The sequence below is a fragment of the Spermophilus citellus genome, assembly GCF_964194105.1.
Source record: "Spermophilus citellus genome assembly, chromosome: 17".
Taxonomy (NCBI): domain Eukaryota; kingdom Metazoa; phylum Chordata; class Mammalia; order Rodentia; family Sciuridae; genus Spermophilus; species Spermophilus citellus.
Window position 1 is genome coordinate 47281768 of NC_138199.1, and position 14433 is coordinate 47296200.

A 14433-nucleotide genomic window follows, 5' to 3' on the forward strand; every position below is an offset into this window, starting at 1 on the left:
TAAGAACTTACACAGGTTTTATTATCCGATAAGAGAAAATATTTTGGTTCCTAAGGAGAGAAAGTTATTCTGGCACTGAAGACTGAAAATACATTATCTTATGAGTAATTTTTTTTCCTTGAATAAAATGTTATTAAGATGTGACAGGAAAGAGCACAGACTTCAGAACACACGTCCTGAGTTAAAAGACTCCAGTCTTACTTCAGGACTCAGTTTCCATTTCTATGAAATCACAAAAATACCATCTTCTATCTCACAGGACTTTTGAAAGATTACTTGGAGATTAAATATTACGCAAAACATAAGAAAAATTTAAAAATATAAAATAGTATAAATTTAAAGAATTTAGAGATGATTTGGCCCAAATAAACACTATGCTATGATCAGGATGGTGACTGGTGTTACAGGAGGGTTTATGATGAGAACCAGCAGATTCCCACCAAAACTCCCCCACCACCCCCTGCCAGTCCAGCTCCCAGAGGTCCACATTTTAACCATGTCCATATTTAGTTGTCCTGGGTAGTCATTTTACAGTACTAAATAACATACTATCTGATTTATTAATTTTTGTACCATCCCCCCATCTTCTCATCCCCCACTCTGTGTCACTCCTCATTATTCCACTGGGCAGCTCTGCAGACTCATGGACTACACCTCCAAACATCCATCTGCTAGCCAAGCAGCATCCCTGGCCTCTTAGGCTAAAGATAACAAATCATACTGAGAAACTTGTCTTTAGGGAGTACACAAAAGCTGGAAGATAGAGGTTGCCCAGCAACTATTTATGTTGGCCTCATATAAATAGTAATGGCATAGCACCAAGTCAAATTTGAAATATCAAATTTTCTTGCAGTGTCTACAATACCTGAACTAGTAGTATTACAAATGTTTTGCTTTCAGAAGATGGCGGCCGCTCTTCACTCCCGGTTTGTGCGTGCCTTGTCGGTGTCACCTTCTACCATTTCTTTCTGCAGTAGCCACTTCTGGAGTTCATGGCCCACCCTGTCACCAGATTCATCATGCTCTCATTCCTCATGGAAAAAGTGGGCGTTCCTCTGTCAGTGGGGTCATGGCTACTGTTGTTTGGAGCAACAGGATTCCTTGGCCCATATGTTGTCAACCATGTTGAACAGATGGGATCATACCATATAGGTGTGATTCTTATGATATTTCATATCTTTAGCCCATGGATGACCTGGGCCAGATTATCTTTCTGGAAAGGAATGGAAGAGACAGAGATTCTATCCGAAGAGCACTAGAACACAACAATGTGGTCATCAATCTTGTTGGATGAGACTGGGAAACCGGAAACTTTGATTTTTGAGGATATTTTCATGGAGACTCCCCAAGCATTACCTCAAAGTTCTAAGGAAGCTGGAGTTGAAAATTTCATCCATGTTTCCCCTCTGAATGTGGATATTAGAAGCACTTCTAGATATCTGAGAGAGAAGGCTGTTGGAGAGAAGGAAGTGAGAAATGCATTTCCAGAATCTACCATCATAAAACCATCAGACATCTTTGGAAGAGAGGATAGATTCCTCAACCATATTGTAAATATTCATTGGTTTGGTGGTGCACCTCTTATTTCCTTGGGCAGGAAGACTGAGAAACAACCAATATATGTTGTGGATGTATCCAAAGGAATTATTAATACATTTAAAGACCCAGATGCCAGAGGAAAAACTTTTGCCTTTGTTGGGCCCAGTCGGTACCTCCTCTTTGACCTGGTGCAGGACTTCTTTGCTATGGCTCACAGAGCCTTCCTCTTCTATCCCTTGCCATGCTTTGCCTATCAGTTGATAACAAAACTCTTTAAAATAAAACCATTTGAGCCCTGGACAACAAGGGATAAAGTGGGATGGACGCACATCAGAGATATGACATTGCCTAATCTGCCCTACTTAGAAGACCTTGATATTCAGGCAGTTCCACTGGAACTAAAGGCCTTTGAGGTGCTATGGTATCATTGCACTTATCGCTAGCTGTCTTCTGAAATTGAGGATATAAAACCCACCAACACTGTCAACATTTAGTGCCCCCTGAGCAGCCTGGTGTCATTTGAGTTACCTGGCTAGTGAGCAACCTGCATTCTTTAGAGGATCCTATACATAGTGAATAAAATCCTCCTATTAAACATCTGAAAGTAAAAGAAAAAAACAATAGGAAAAAAAAGTTTTGCTTTCTATTGAATTGGCCTAATAGAAGAATTTTGTCAGAAACCAGAAAATAAATGTACTCAAATATTATTCAAAGTAACCATGCCATTGACAGGAAAAAATTTTAAGATTATGGTGAAGATATGCTCTATTAATTAAAGAAAAATGCATGTGCTTAAATGGACAAGTTTTCAGATGGGAAGTTTAACTGAATGTTTTCTTGGCAGAAACTAGAGAAATAAGGAATCTTAAAAAGAGGGAGAGAGGAGGGTTGGGAAAGGGAAAGAAGTTAGAATAAATTTTTTAAACATCATGCTATGTGCATATATAAAAATACCACAGGGAATTTCACCTTTATGTATAAGCAGGAAGAACCAATCAAAAGGAAAGAAAGAGAGAGGGAGAAAGGGAGGGAGAGAGGGAGAGAGGGAGAGAGAGAAAGAGAGAGAGAAAGGAAAGAAGGAAGGAAGGAAGGAAGGAAGGAAGGAAGGAAGGAAGGAAGGAAGATCAGTAGAGCATGGGGAAGGAAAAGAGGACATGAACAGAAATCAAATTCCATGAATGTATGAAGATGTTGAGATGAACCCAGCTGCTATGATAACTCTAACACTATTATAAAAGGGAGGGAGGGGATCTTGTGAAAATAAAGGGGAGAACATTGGAATAGAGGAAGAGGAGTGATGGGGAGGGAGGAAGGATGGGAAAGTGGAGGATCTGCAAAATGAAATTGACCCATTTATGCTATATGCATGCATAAATAGTGAATTTCAGTTTTATGTTTAACTATAATGCAACAACTAAGAAAATAAAAAAGTAGAAGTAAGACAAGCAGAGTAGAAGAAGGGGATCGGGGAGGGAGGAGGGGAGGGAAAGAAGAGGTACTGGTGTTTGAAATGTAGCAAATTATGTTACATGTGTTCATGCATATGCCAAAATGATCCCCACTACTAGGTATAACTCTAATGCTGTTTTGCTTTAAGATAAATTTGCAGAGATGGATCAATTAAATGAGGAGATGAAAAGATAGAAGGATAGATACACGATAAGACAAACTAGCAAAATATTGACTATCCCATTTAAATGACTGACATATATTCATCTACTCTACAATTCTTTCAGGTTTTTTGCATGTTTCACAATTTTTATACTGAGATGGGGAAAACAGAAATTCCTAATATTCTTCTATTGACATTGGAAATGCATTGAGATGATTTGTATGAATACAGCTTTAGAGTATGTCTATTATTTTTTCCAGAATAAAGATAGAACATTAAAATAATCCTGAGCTAAAAAAATTCCCAGTGTGGTTCCTATAGGCCAAACAGTGTTCACTATCAATGTTTTCTAGTAATCTCCTAGAAGATGCATTTGCATCAATATCCTTCCCCAAAAAAACTGAATCTTGAATATGTTTTTCTCAAGTTTATCTCTTAAACTATTAGTCAGGAAAGGCCAACAGCTTGAAATTTATTTTAGCACTGAAGAGTAAACACCTGTTAATGCAGACTAGGAGAGGAGAACCAGGAGGAAGTCTTTTAAAAAAGCAATGTAGGGGGCTGGGGATGTAGCTCAAGTGGTAGTGCGCTCGCCTGGCATGTGTGCGGCCTGGGTTCGATCCTCAGCACCACATACAAACAAATGTTGTGTCCTCCGAAAACTAAAAAATAAATATTAAAATTCTCTCTCTCTCTCTCTCTCTCTCTCACTCTCTCTCTCTTTAAAAAAAAAAAAAAAGAAAAAAAGGCAATGTAGGAGTATGAGGCTTGCTGAGCTATGACCAGGAGCCTGCTACTCCAGAGCAGGCCACAAGGGGAGGGAAATTATAGGATCTGAGAAAGCAGGAAGGGCCCAGCTGAAAGCTATGATCAGTGGATTAATCTTTGTTCCCTGTGTAATAAGAAACTATCACCATTTTTAAAGAAAAGAGCTTGACTAGATTTGTGGTTTAAAAAAAAAACTATTTTGACCTAATGGGGAAGTTATTGGAAAGAAGATGAAATGGAAGTCAAGAGATCAGATTAGTTAGATGTTCTTTCTCATTAACCCTCTCACTATCCCACTCCACCTATTTATTTATTTATCTATCTATCTATCTATCTATCTGTCTGTCTATTTTGGGCTCCTTCATTTCTATGTTTTGGAAAAAAAAGCAATAGCATCTATTTGTTTCTATTTGTGCAAATGTGTGTGTGTGTGTGTGTGTGTGTGTGTGTGTGTGTGTGTGTAGTACAGACCAAGTCTCCTACATTATCATGAACAGAATCCCCCAAGGAGCTCATTAAAAACTCAGGTTTGGGGGGTCTCACTCCAAACCTAGAAACTACTCGAACAGTTCATTAGCTAGACCTTCTGAGTACTACTAGCAAGCATATTACATAAAATGGTATCCCTATAAATGGACCTTTAGCAAGTGTTCCACTGATCATTTCATAAGGGCAACATCTGTCCTGCCTTTGGCTTGATGTTCCATTGAATTTTTATGAAAAGTAGAATTTGATGTCTGGTTTGAGCTCTCTCAGAAATTAGTGCTTTAAAGAGATTTGCCCGAGGGGCTACCATGTAAGAATTAACAATGACTTCATTATCACAGGGAGCTGGCATTTAAAATCTTATCACAGGAGGGAAAACAAAGCCAGCTGCCATTTGTTAGGAGTCCATGCACTGAGAAACTCACACCTGAATTATCATGTCTTACCACATGGAAGTCAAAGCTCCTTGAGGGCAGGGTGGCATTCATGTTGACCTATTGAGAGTAGACTTGATGCCAATACAGTTAATTAATACTGTCTTTGCTAGAAGAAACACATGTGCATCCCTTCACATATTTCCTATTCTCTCATTTATTCACCCCAATAGTCAATACTCATCATACTTATATGTAAAAGGAGGATGTAAAAAGAATTAAGATTAGCAGGACAAAAAAAAAGTTCAAGTCATTTAGTTTCTCAAAGGTAGTTTATTTATCACAACACTATAAAGTCATCTCCCATAGCTATCTCTAACCCCACAATGTGGGAAGACCCTTGACAGTTTTAGGAAATGATAACTTACTATGAAACTATCAGGCACTTCTTATTAAGTAATTAAACCTCTTTCCCCAGGAGAAAAAGGACCTAGTGTAACAAAGGAAGGAATTTTTTCTCCAAAGATAGATCTGCTTCAAAGATATCTCATGCATGGCAAATAGACATCCAAGCAAAGTAGAAAGTAATTTCCTAAAGGTAAGAGGATCTTCTGGACTTACTGCCCACTTAGAGGTCTGATCTAGGTCTCCTCAAATCCACCCAGACCATGGGGCTGCTTTGACAAACACAGGGATTCTGTCCCACAGTGTATTCTGCAGCCTGCCCTGGAACACTTTGGAACCCAGAACCCCAAATACCTAGATGCAGTCTTGCTGTGAAAAATCCCAAGCAAGCAACCAAAAAGGTCAGACCAGGCACTGTGGTGCACACCAATAATCCCAGCCTCCTGGAAGGCTGAGGCAGGATGATCACAAGTTCAAGGTCAGCCTCAGCACCATAGTGAGACCCTGTTTCAAAATAAAAAATTAAAAGGGCTAAAGACATGGCTCCGTGGTCTATTAACTTTGGGTTCAATCCCATTACCACAAAAAAAGTCAGGCAGGAATGTGAGGAGGGAGCTAGCCAGCCCCCCACTGCTCCAGAGTCATCTCAGCAGAAGCATGTTTTGGGGTTCCACAGCAATAGATAACCCGCAGGGGAGCCTCTGAGGGTGTCTGATAAGGAAACGCCTTGAGACAACAGGGCTTGATCCCAAGGCTGAAGCCATAATGGAGGGAAAGGTGCCTAAAGGAACCACTAGGGCAAAAGACTGTGTCTCTCTCCCAAGAGTTGCTATTTAAAGCAAGGAAAGGGAAGGCAACCTTAAAAGATGACTGTGACTACACTGCCTGCAACCCTTGGTGAAGAGACACCTGAAATTTAAACTACAAAAAAAAATACAACCTGCCTCTGAGTATGGGCAGTTCTCAATGATGAGAAATGGACTGAGTCGTCCTTATCGTTTCTTTGAAGGTTCAACTTGGAAAAACCACTGAGACCCTTTATTTCATTCATCCTCTGTAAAATGGCAAAACCTCTTACCTTACCAAATTTGGAAAGTTTTTATGTGATTGTTGCAGGAGAAGCAGCAAGCAGCACTTGGAGAGGAGGAGAACTCCCAACTTTATTTTTCGCCTGCGGGCCCAGAGGAGAGATCAGACTCTACATTCTGAGTGCCCATCACCAATTTTTCACAACACTTATAAACTATCTAGTTTCATGAATTTTCTAGTCTAAAGGATGCAGGAAGCATGGTTTACAGAAGCAGAGTGTGATAAGGGGAAGGACTGGCTCCTCTTAGAAGTCCTTGGATAAATCTCTAGCTTTGAGCCAGCAGCCTCCAGAGGGAAGTTTATACTTCAAAGGAGTAGTTAGATTCCTACGGCAGTTCTTTATAATCCAAAAGATAGGAACCTATGGTTAACTAGGCTTCCTGAAGAAAGGCTGAGAGAGGGGAAGGGAACTGACCCTGTCCCTAGGCATTGGTTTCTTACCATAATATTTTTATAATTTCATTTCACAACCAGGTCTGGTTTTGCCGTCACGTGATCAATGAAATAATGAACATGAAATCACTTTGAAAACTATAAAAATATGTGTGTACAAAAAATAACTTGAATTATGACAACCACCTAATCACTTTATTATATGCCTGAATATGTTTGGAACAAATAAAAAGATCTTTCCTTTGCTCCCCAGGTATATATTTATGTGCACGCACGCACACACACACACACACACACACACACACACACCACACATGAAGGACAGGTAGGTTAGTTACTTCTTCCAGAGTCACTGACTAGTCAGAGATAAAGGTAGGTTTCAACTTTAGCATGTTTAAATTCCCAAATCCATGCTTTCTTATGCCTCAGTGAGTAAAATAATAAAAAAAAAAAATAAGAAGAAATAATAAAATAATAATGATACAGAACAATGAAAAGTTTTGCTTCAAGCCCTTGAAATATTTTTTTTTCCTCCCTATACTATGGCCAAGCACAGGTATTTCAGTGGCCTATGATATCATCATGACAACTGATCCAACCCAAGGCTAGCTTTCCTTTAAACGTGTTCCAAATCACCTCTGTGGCCCGATCGCTCCAGGGCTTGCTGGCCTTGTGAATTAAACAGAGAGCCAGTCAGAGCTATGAGTAAACTAATTTCCACTAAATGTCTGTACTCATCAACTTAGAATGTGCAGATCTGGATTTCTGGGTCCAGCCAAATGCAAGGAAAGCTTGACAAGGATTTAATTGAGGATTGCACCAGAAACAAGTGTTGAAAATAAAGCAGAAGGCTCAGAATCCTTTTAGAGGAGACACACACACTTGCTATTCTCCTATCATTTTCCCCCTCCTCATTCTTCCCACCAACACAGAAACCCATCTTAGACTTCCAGCTATCCCATCCCATGTGGGAATATTGCAAGGTTTAATCATTAACCTGCTGATCCATCTCTTCTGTGTACCCCAGGGTGCCATGTGATTCAAAGCAAACCTCTCCATCCACCCTGAAGGGCGTTTAGAAGTATAAAAGGCAGAGAGCATTAAATTGCAGTGAAACATGAACTTCAGCTATCTTTTTAGGCTGAATCAACAGAGGAGCCTCTTTTTTTTTCTTTTTTTACAGAATGACTAGATTTGGGTTGGGTGAATTTCACTGGGAAATTTTGAAGGTCTGTGCTGAGAAGGACTTGAGTTAGGTTTAAAGAAGAAGAAAAATTAGGGGTCACCCCAAAAGGAGAAAGGACATGAAAGGAAATGACTCTACAATGTCACTCCTTTCCCATGACCTACCTAGCTTTCAACAAATCCACTAATCTCATAAAATGCTCTGTGTGAATGGATTTCTGTAGAAATTGATGAAAGAGTTAAGTTTTATGTCTGGGTTGATGTGGAACAAAACAGAAAGTACCTACATCATTCCTGGTATGGGATGTACATATGCTAATATTGAATTGGGGAGCAGCAGGGGCCCATGTATTAGTCAAGGTTCTCCAGAGATACAGAACCAATAAGATATAAATGGTATAGACAGAGATGTGGATTTAGATAAAGAGAGAGATGAACATGGGGTTAGAGATAGAGATAGAAACAGAGATAGAAATATATATGAGAGGGAATTATTTTTTAGGAAACTCGGTGCACATGGTTATGGAGACTGAGAAGTCCTTCAAAATGTCCGGGGCAAGCTAGTCAAATGGATTAGTCTAAGTTCAAAATCTTCAGACTTAGAGAAGCTGATGTGTAATTCTCATTCTGAAACCAAAGACTGCAGGACTTGGAGTTTGATGCCCAAGGACAAGAGAAGAATGGGGCCCCAGACTTAAAGAGAAAGAGAGAATGGGGCCAGCCCAACCTGGGGGAGAGCTGGATTTTTTTTTTACATGGTCCATTGATTCCAATGACAATCTTTTCATACCCAGAAATAATGCTTTGCCAGCTATCTTGGAATCCCTTAATCTACTCAAGTTGACACTTAAAATTAATCATCACAGACGGTAAAATCAGATGTGCTCGATGATTATTAGAAAAAGAGGTCAAGTCTTTACACTAATATAGAGCATGGAATCTGTACTTGGATCCAATTTTAATTAGATCTGTTAGGGACAAGAGTGCTCCACATAACATATGGATGGCATATGAAAATACTTGGGACTTATCATATACTCTTCTTTTCATTAATTATCTTATTCATTCAATACCTTCTGCAGGTTATTATGCTAAACTAACTGAGTAGAGAAACAAATGAGTCTAAGTCCAGGGCTGCTCAAATGTATTTGCATTAAAATGACCCAATACTTGTTTTAAAAAAAAGATTCTAAAGATTTTCCCCACCACCCCAAATAATCTGATTTATGTCTGGGGTAATACCCAGAAATTTTGATGCATGTTGTCTATAGACTTCACTTTAAAAGGATACACACCTAATCTTTCATTCTAAAAACTTACAGCATAGGAGGCAAGACAGGTTCATAAACAAGTATTATAAGTGCTGTGATTGCTGAATGCTTCCGTACAAAGGACAAAGGAGGAAAAGCTCATTTCTTCTTGTGAAAAGGACTGAATGGGGGACATGACTGAGAGAGAAAATTAACTACAAGTTAACTACAAGTTAATGAAAAAGTTTGGGGATGAATCTCTAAAGAAAACAGAATAAAACAGGTATGGACTAAAGAGCTGGAACTGAAAGAGGTTGAGAGTAGTTGACGGAGGGTCAATAAAGGACTCAGCAAGGTAAGCTACTAGGTAACCTAGGCAAGATGGCGCAAGCTTTTGCCAGCCATACATGGAGTTGGACAATGGGGACATTGCAGGGACTAGAAGAACTCACCAAAAGTGGGCAGGAGGGTAAAATAATCCATCTTTCTATCCTTGAGACTTATTATAGCTACAGAATAAGAATCTGATATTAAATTATGGTTGACCTCTGAGCAAGAGCTTAGAAAAGCTGATCCTAATAGAATATTAAAGTTATTAGACACAATCTTAAGAAGAAAGAAGAACTTCTGGGTAACGGCAAGCCACTATGGCTCCAAGGAAAGGTATATATTTCTGCCGTGCTGATGACATCCTCATTTGTTAATTTGTAACCAGAGATGGCCCACATCCTGAATTTCAATCTACAGGTTTGGAAATTAAATTTAGCATTTTTTGTATATTATCTAAATCCCATACTAATCCTGGGTCCAAATCCAATGTCAAATCATGGCTAGAATTGTACATATGAGAGATCTATAGCATCCGATAAAATAAGGTATTATAGCCATTTAGTTCAAAAGGGAGAATCAGAGATGAATATAGTCATTTTCTATTCATTCTTTAATTTTTACTAAATATCAATTGGTGCATATTTGTTCTAGGCTGAATAGCAGTCCTAATAAGCTGGCTGAGTGAGTTTGATTTCTAAAATGCCCCACTTGTTCTCACTTGCTCAGAAATTCCTATGTGTGTACACACATTTCTATCTAAAAGTGGATAGTCAGATATCCATCAACTATGGTTTGTTAAAACCTTTAAGACTTCTGCCATTCTGAACAAAGGTATGGAGTTATCTGCCTTAGTAATCAAGTATTAACCCATCAAATGACTGAACCAAACAATGTTGAGGCATGAACGTAAACATTAATACTATCTTAAGTAATATAAACAAGTAACATGCTATTGCTCATTTGGAAGCAAAACTTTGGTTTTACAAACCACTTGGAACCATCTCTTTAATTACAATGACATCAAATGGAACAGAATTCAGATTGAAGCCCAAGTGATAATTTTCACATTCCATTTTTCTTGAGCACAAGTTCTTTAGCAATGTCATTATAGTATCACATATTAACAAATATTTGTCACCTAGGGAGCTTAAAAGGCATACTCAAGTCCCTGCAGATATTGAGTGGCAAAGCCCGGTATCGATGCCAAGCCTGTGCTATTTTAATAATTATTAATAATCTTAAAATTTGTTTTCAGACTCTTAGTAACACAGCATTTTCTTGTCTGGGAGGACTCCATGGCATTATAATTTTTACAAGGGGGCGATATCCACTGCCAAAAAGAAGAACCTTGGAAGATTTCTGAGATTGGTTCAGCAGTCAACAAAGTATAAAAGGGTAGACTCATTTCTTTTACCCTAGTGTGTAAAGTATGATGCAGTCTATGGAAGCATGGGAAAAACCTCAGGCTCGTATTTTCTTGAGACTGAGGTCACAGATGAGAAGAGCAACATTGGATAACAAGAAGATATCCTAGCGCGGTCTCATTTAAATAAAGAATATGGTTCATGCCTGTAATCCCAGGGACTCCCGAGGCTGTGGCAGTTTGAGACCAACCTCAGCAATTTAGAAAGGCCCTAAGGACTTAGCAAGACCCTGTCTCAAAATAAAACATAAAAAGGGATGGAGATGTGGCTCCGTGCTTAAATGACCCTGGATTCAATCCTGATACAAAAAAAAAAAAAAAGGATAACTACAATTTAAGTAATGGAAAGTCACAACTTCTTTAAACTATGATGACTATATATGCTGGAAAAAAACTGCAAACTGATTCTTTAATTGACAAGATGAGGAAATCATTGGTACAGACTGGTCACCTCTGAGGCAGGACTGAGCTGTCTAAAAGGAAAAAGCTGCTGGGAGAAGTTGAAGACAGAGGAAAATGAGTCAGAGGCGAAAGTGGCAGTTTTCACTGACTGTCCTATGAGAAATGCACCCTGCTTGGAATACCCAGCCTACTCTGCAGGACTTTCTGTTCTCAATAATTCCAGGTTAAAGAGAGTGGCACTGGTTGACCCTCTGAAGTGGTTCTGCCTGGAGTGTTCTCTGTGTGTTTATTTTAGGTGCATGTTTGCTGTTTTATCTTTGCTATTTTATGGAGTGAGCTTTCAGCTTATTTTACTTTATTCCACCCATTTCTCTTTTACTTTCACTTTTAAAAGTGGAATAGGAAATAACACAATGGTAGAGGTAGTTATAAAAATAGTCAGGACCCCAAAAAGAACAAATGGCCTCTACTCTGCAGAGCCCTAGGATTATAACTGAATCCTAAATGCAACCAGGGAGGACAGGCTCACCTAAAGAGAGAGAGAGGCAGGGGGAGTGTCAGGAAAGAGATTCAGAGACAGAGATATAAAAAGAAAGAGGAAGAAGGACAAGAAAGAGGAAGAGAAAGAAGAGAAGGAAAGATGATTTACATAGGGATTTGATTTGTAGTTCCCTGATCACCAGTGATGCTGAACATTTTTCATATACCTCTTGGTCCTTTATATGTCTTCTTTGGAGAAATAGCTATTTAGGTCTATTGCCCATTTTTTTATTTGGTTACTTGTACTTTTGCTATTGAGTTTTTAAGTTTCTTATATATTCTAGAAGTTAAACCCCTTGACATATAGTTTGAATATATTTTCTCTCATCTTATAGTTTGTCTCTTCATTCTTTTCATTGTTCCCTTTGCTGAGCAGAAGCTTTTTAGTTTTATTTAATCCCATTGGTTTATTTTGCCTTTCGTTTCCTGTGCCTGGGGTAAGGGGGGGGGGCTTCTTTAAAACAAAATCCTTGTCCTAATGCATTTCCTCTGTTTATTCTAGTAGTGTCAGTCTCACATTTAAATCTTTAACCCATCTTGAGTTGATTTTTGTAGCCAGTGAGAGATAGGGTTCTAATTTCATTCTTCTGCATGTGGATACCCAATTTGTCCAGCATCATTTATTTTAAAAGATTGTCCTTTCTCCAATACATGTTCATAGCACCTTTGTCAAAAATCAGTTGGTGGTATGGCCATTTGGACAATGTTAATTCTGCCTGTCCAAGAGCATGGGAGCTCTTTCCATCTTCTAAGGTCTTCTTCAATTTCTTTCTTTAGGGTTCTATAGTTTTCATTGTAGAGGCCTTTCACCTCTTTTGTTAGATTGATTCTCAAATAGTTTGTTTTTTGAAGCTATTGTTAATGGGGTGGTTTTCCTAATTTCTCTTTCAGTGGATTATATCATCACTGATGTATAGGAATGCATTTGATTTATGGGTGTTAATTTTATATCCTGCTACTTTTCAGAATTCATTTATTAGTTCTAGAAGGTTTCCGGTGGAATTTTTTGAATCTTCTAAATATAGAATCATGTTGTTGGCAAATAGTGATAGTTTGAGATTTTCTTTTCCTCATATTATCCATTTAAATTCTTTCTTCTGTCTAATTGCTCTGGCTGGAGCTTCAAAGAGGGCATCCTTGTCTTGTTCCAGTTCTATTAATGACTGGGATTACTTCTAACATCTTTATCCTGTTCCTTGTATGCATGTCTGTTATTCTGCTAACACCATGCATGCTGTTTTGATATTCACTGCTTTACAGTACATTTTGAAGTCAGGTAGTATAATGCCTTCAGCTTTCTTCATTTTGCTCAAAGTGCTTTGTTCTTCAGTGTTTTGGGGGTTTTGATTTGTTGTTTTTTTTTTTTTTTTTTTTTTTTGGTGTGTGTGTGTGTGTGATGCTATGTATATTTTATTTATTTTTTTTGTCTAGTTCTTTGGGGAAAATCACTGGTATTTTGGTTGTGATTGCTTTCAATCTGTCAGTGTCTTTGGAAGTATATTTTAACAATATTGATTCTTCCAATCTATGAGCATGGGCTGTCTTTCCGTTTTGTGTGTCTTTCCATTTTTTAGTCCTCTTCCAAACTGTGCAAGTCCATGAAGCTGTGACTTAGGTGTGACTTAACACCAGTCTTGATGGTCAAGGAAATGTCTCCATCACTCACACCACAACCATGGCCAAAACAGCTGTCCCCAGGTTAATGCTCACAGATGGAGCCTCTAGACCTACCCTAGCACTAGATAGAGACCTGTACCACAGTGGAATTGATTTGCATTTTATTCTACATGGCTGCTGATTATGGGGTGGGCCTGGGTGCACCACTGTGGCTGTGCAGGTCTTTGAAGCTATGTGACTCAGGTGCAACCAGGCTTAATATCAGTCTTTTTGATCAAGGGGTTGCCTTCACCAACAGTAACCCAACCTCAGACATTGTAGAATGAAATAAGACTCTACTCATTTAGGGCTACACAGGATCGTTAGCAAAGGACTTTACCTTGGAACTCGGTGCTGGGCTTGTGAAACCTAGTACTCAGCAGATCCTGTTGGTCCCCATACCCAGGCGAGTGCCAATGAATGAAGCCTCTGGAATAGTCCCAGTGATGGGCAGAACTTGAGGCTCCAGTCTATCAGACTTCTAATCCGGCCAACAGCACTGCTGGCTGGTTGTACTAATTTTGGGCCAGGAATCCACTTCAGCACTAGGCAACCCATAACAATGTAAGCCTTGGTCTGCCTCTACTACTGTGCTGGTCTTGGCAGGCTGTGAGCTTGGAGTGTAACAAAGCTTTATGGCACTGGAGTCCACAGGCATGGCATAGGAATCTGGGGCTTGTCCTTTCATGGTGATTCTATCCACAGCTGGGGCAGAATCTGTTGACTACTACTTGCCTAATATTGGATTTCACCAAGACATCCCCTGCATTGAGCTACAAAACATACTTATTTGCTAGCTTTCATGCCTTGCTCCTTAGCTGATAAGATCTCCTCCCTCTGCTGAATCACATTGGAAGAGAGATATTCTCTTTCCATCTATCATAGTTCTAGCAATAACTCACTCTGGAGGTATTGGCCTGGGTTGTGACTGTGGGACTTTGCCCAGCACCAATTTAATTTTCACTGTGGTAGGCCTGGTAC

At 39.1% G+C, this 14433-nt stretch overlaps 1 pseudogene across 1 annotated transcript; it reads left to right on the forward strand.

The window, feature by feature from the left end:
* The first annotated feature begins 903 nt into the window (after nucleotides 1-903).
* On the forward strand, nucleotides 904-2033 carry LOC308636480 (NADH dehydrogenase [ubiquinone] 1 alpha subcomplex subunit 9, mitochondrial-like; annotated as a pseudogene). The gene has a single exon. The product of its transcript is annotated as an NADH dehydrogenase [ubiquinone] 1 alpha subcomplex subunit 9, mitochondrial-like (transcript).
* Nucleotides 2034-14433: the final 12400 nt, after the last annotated feature.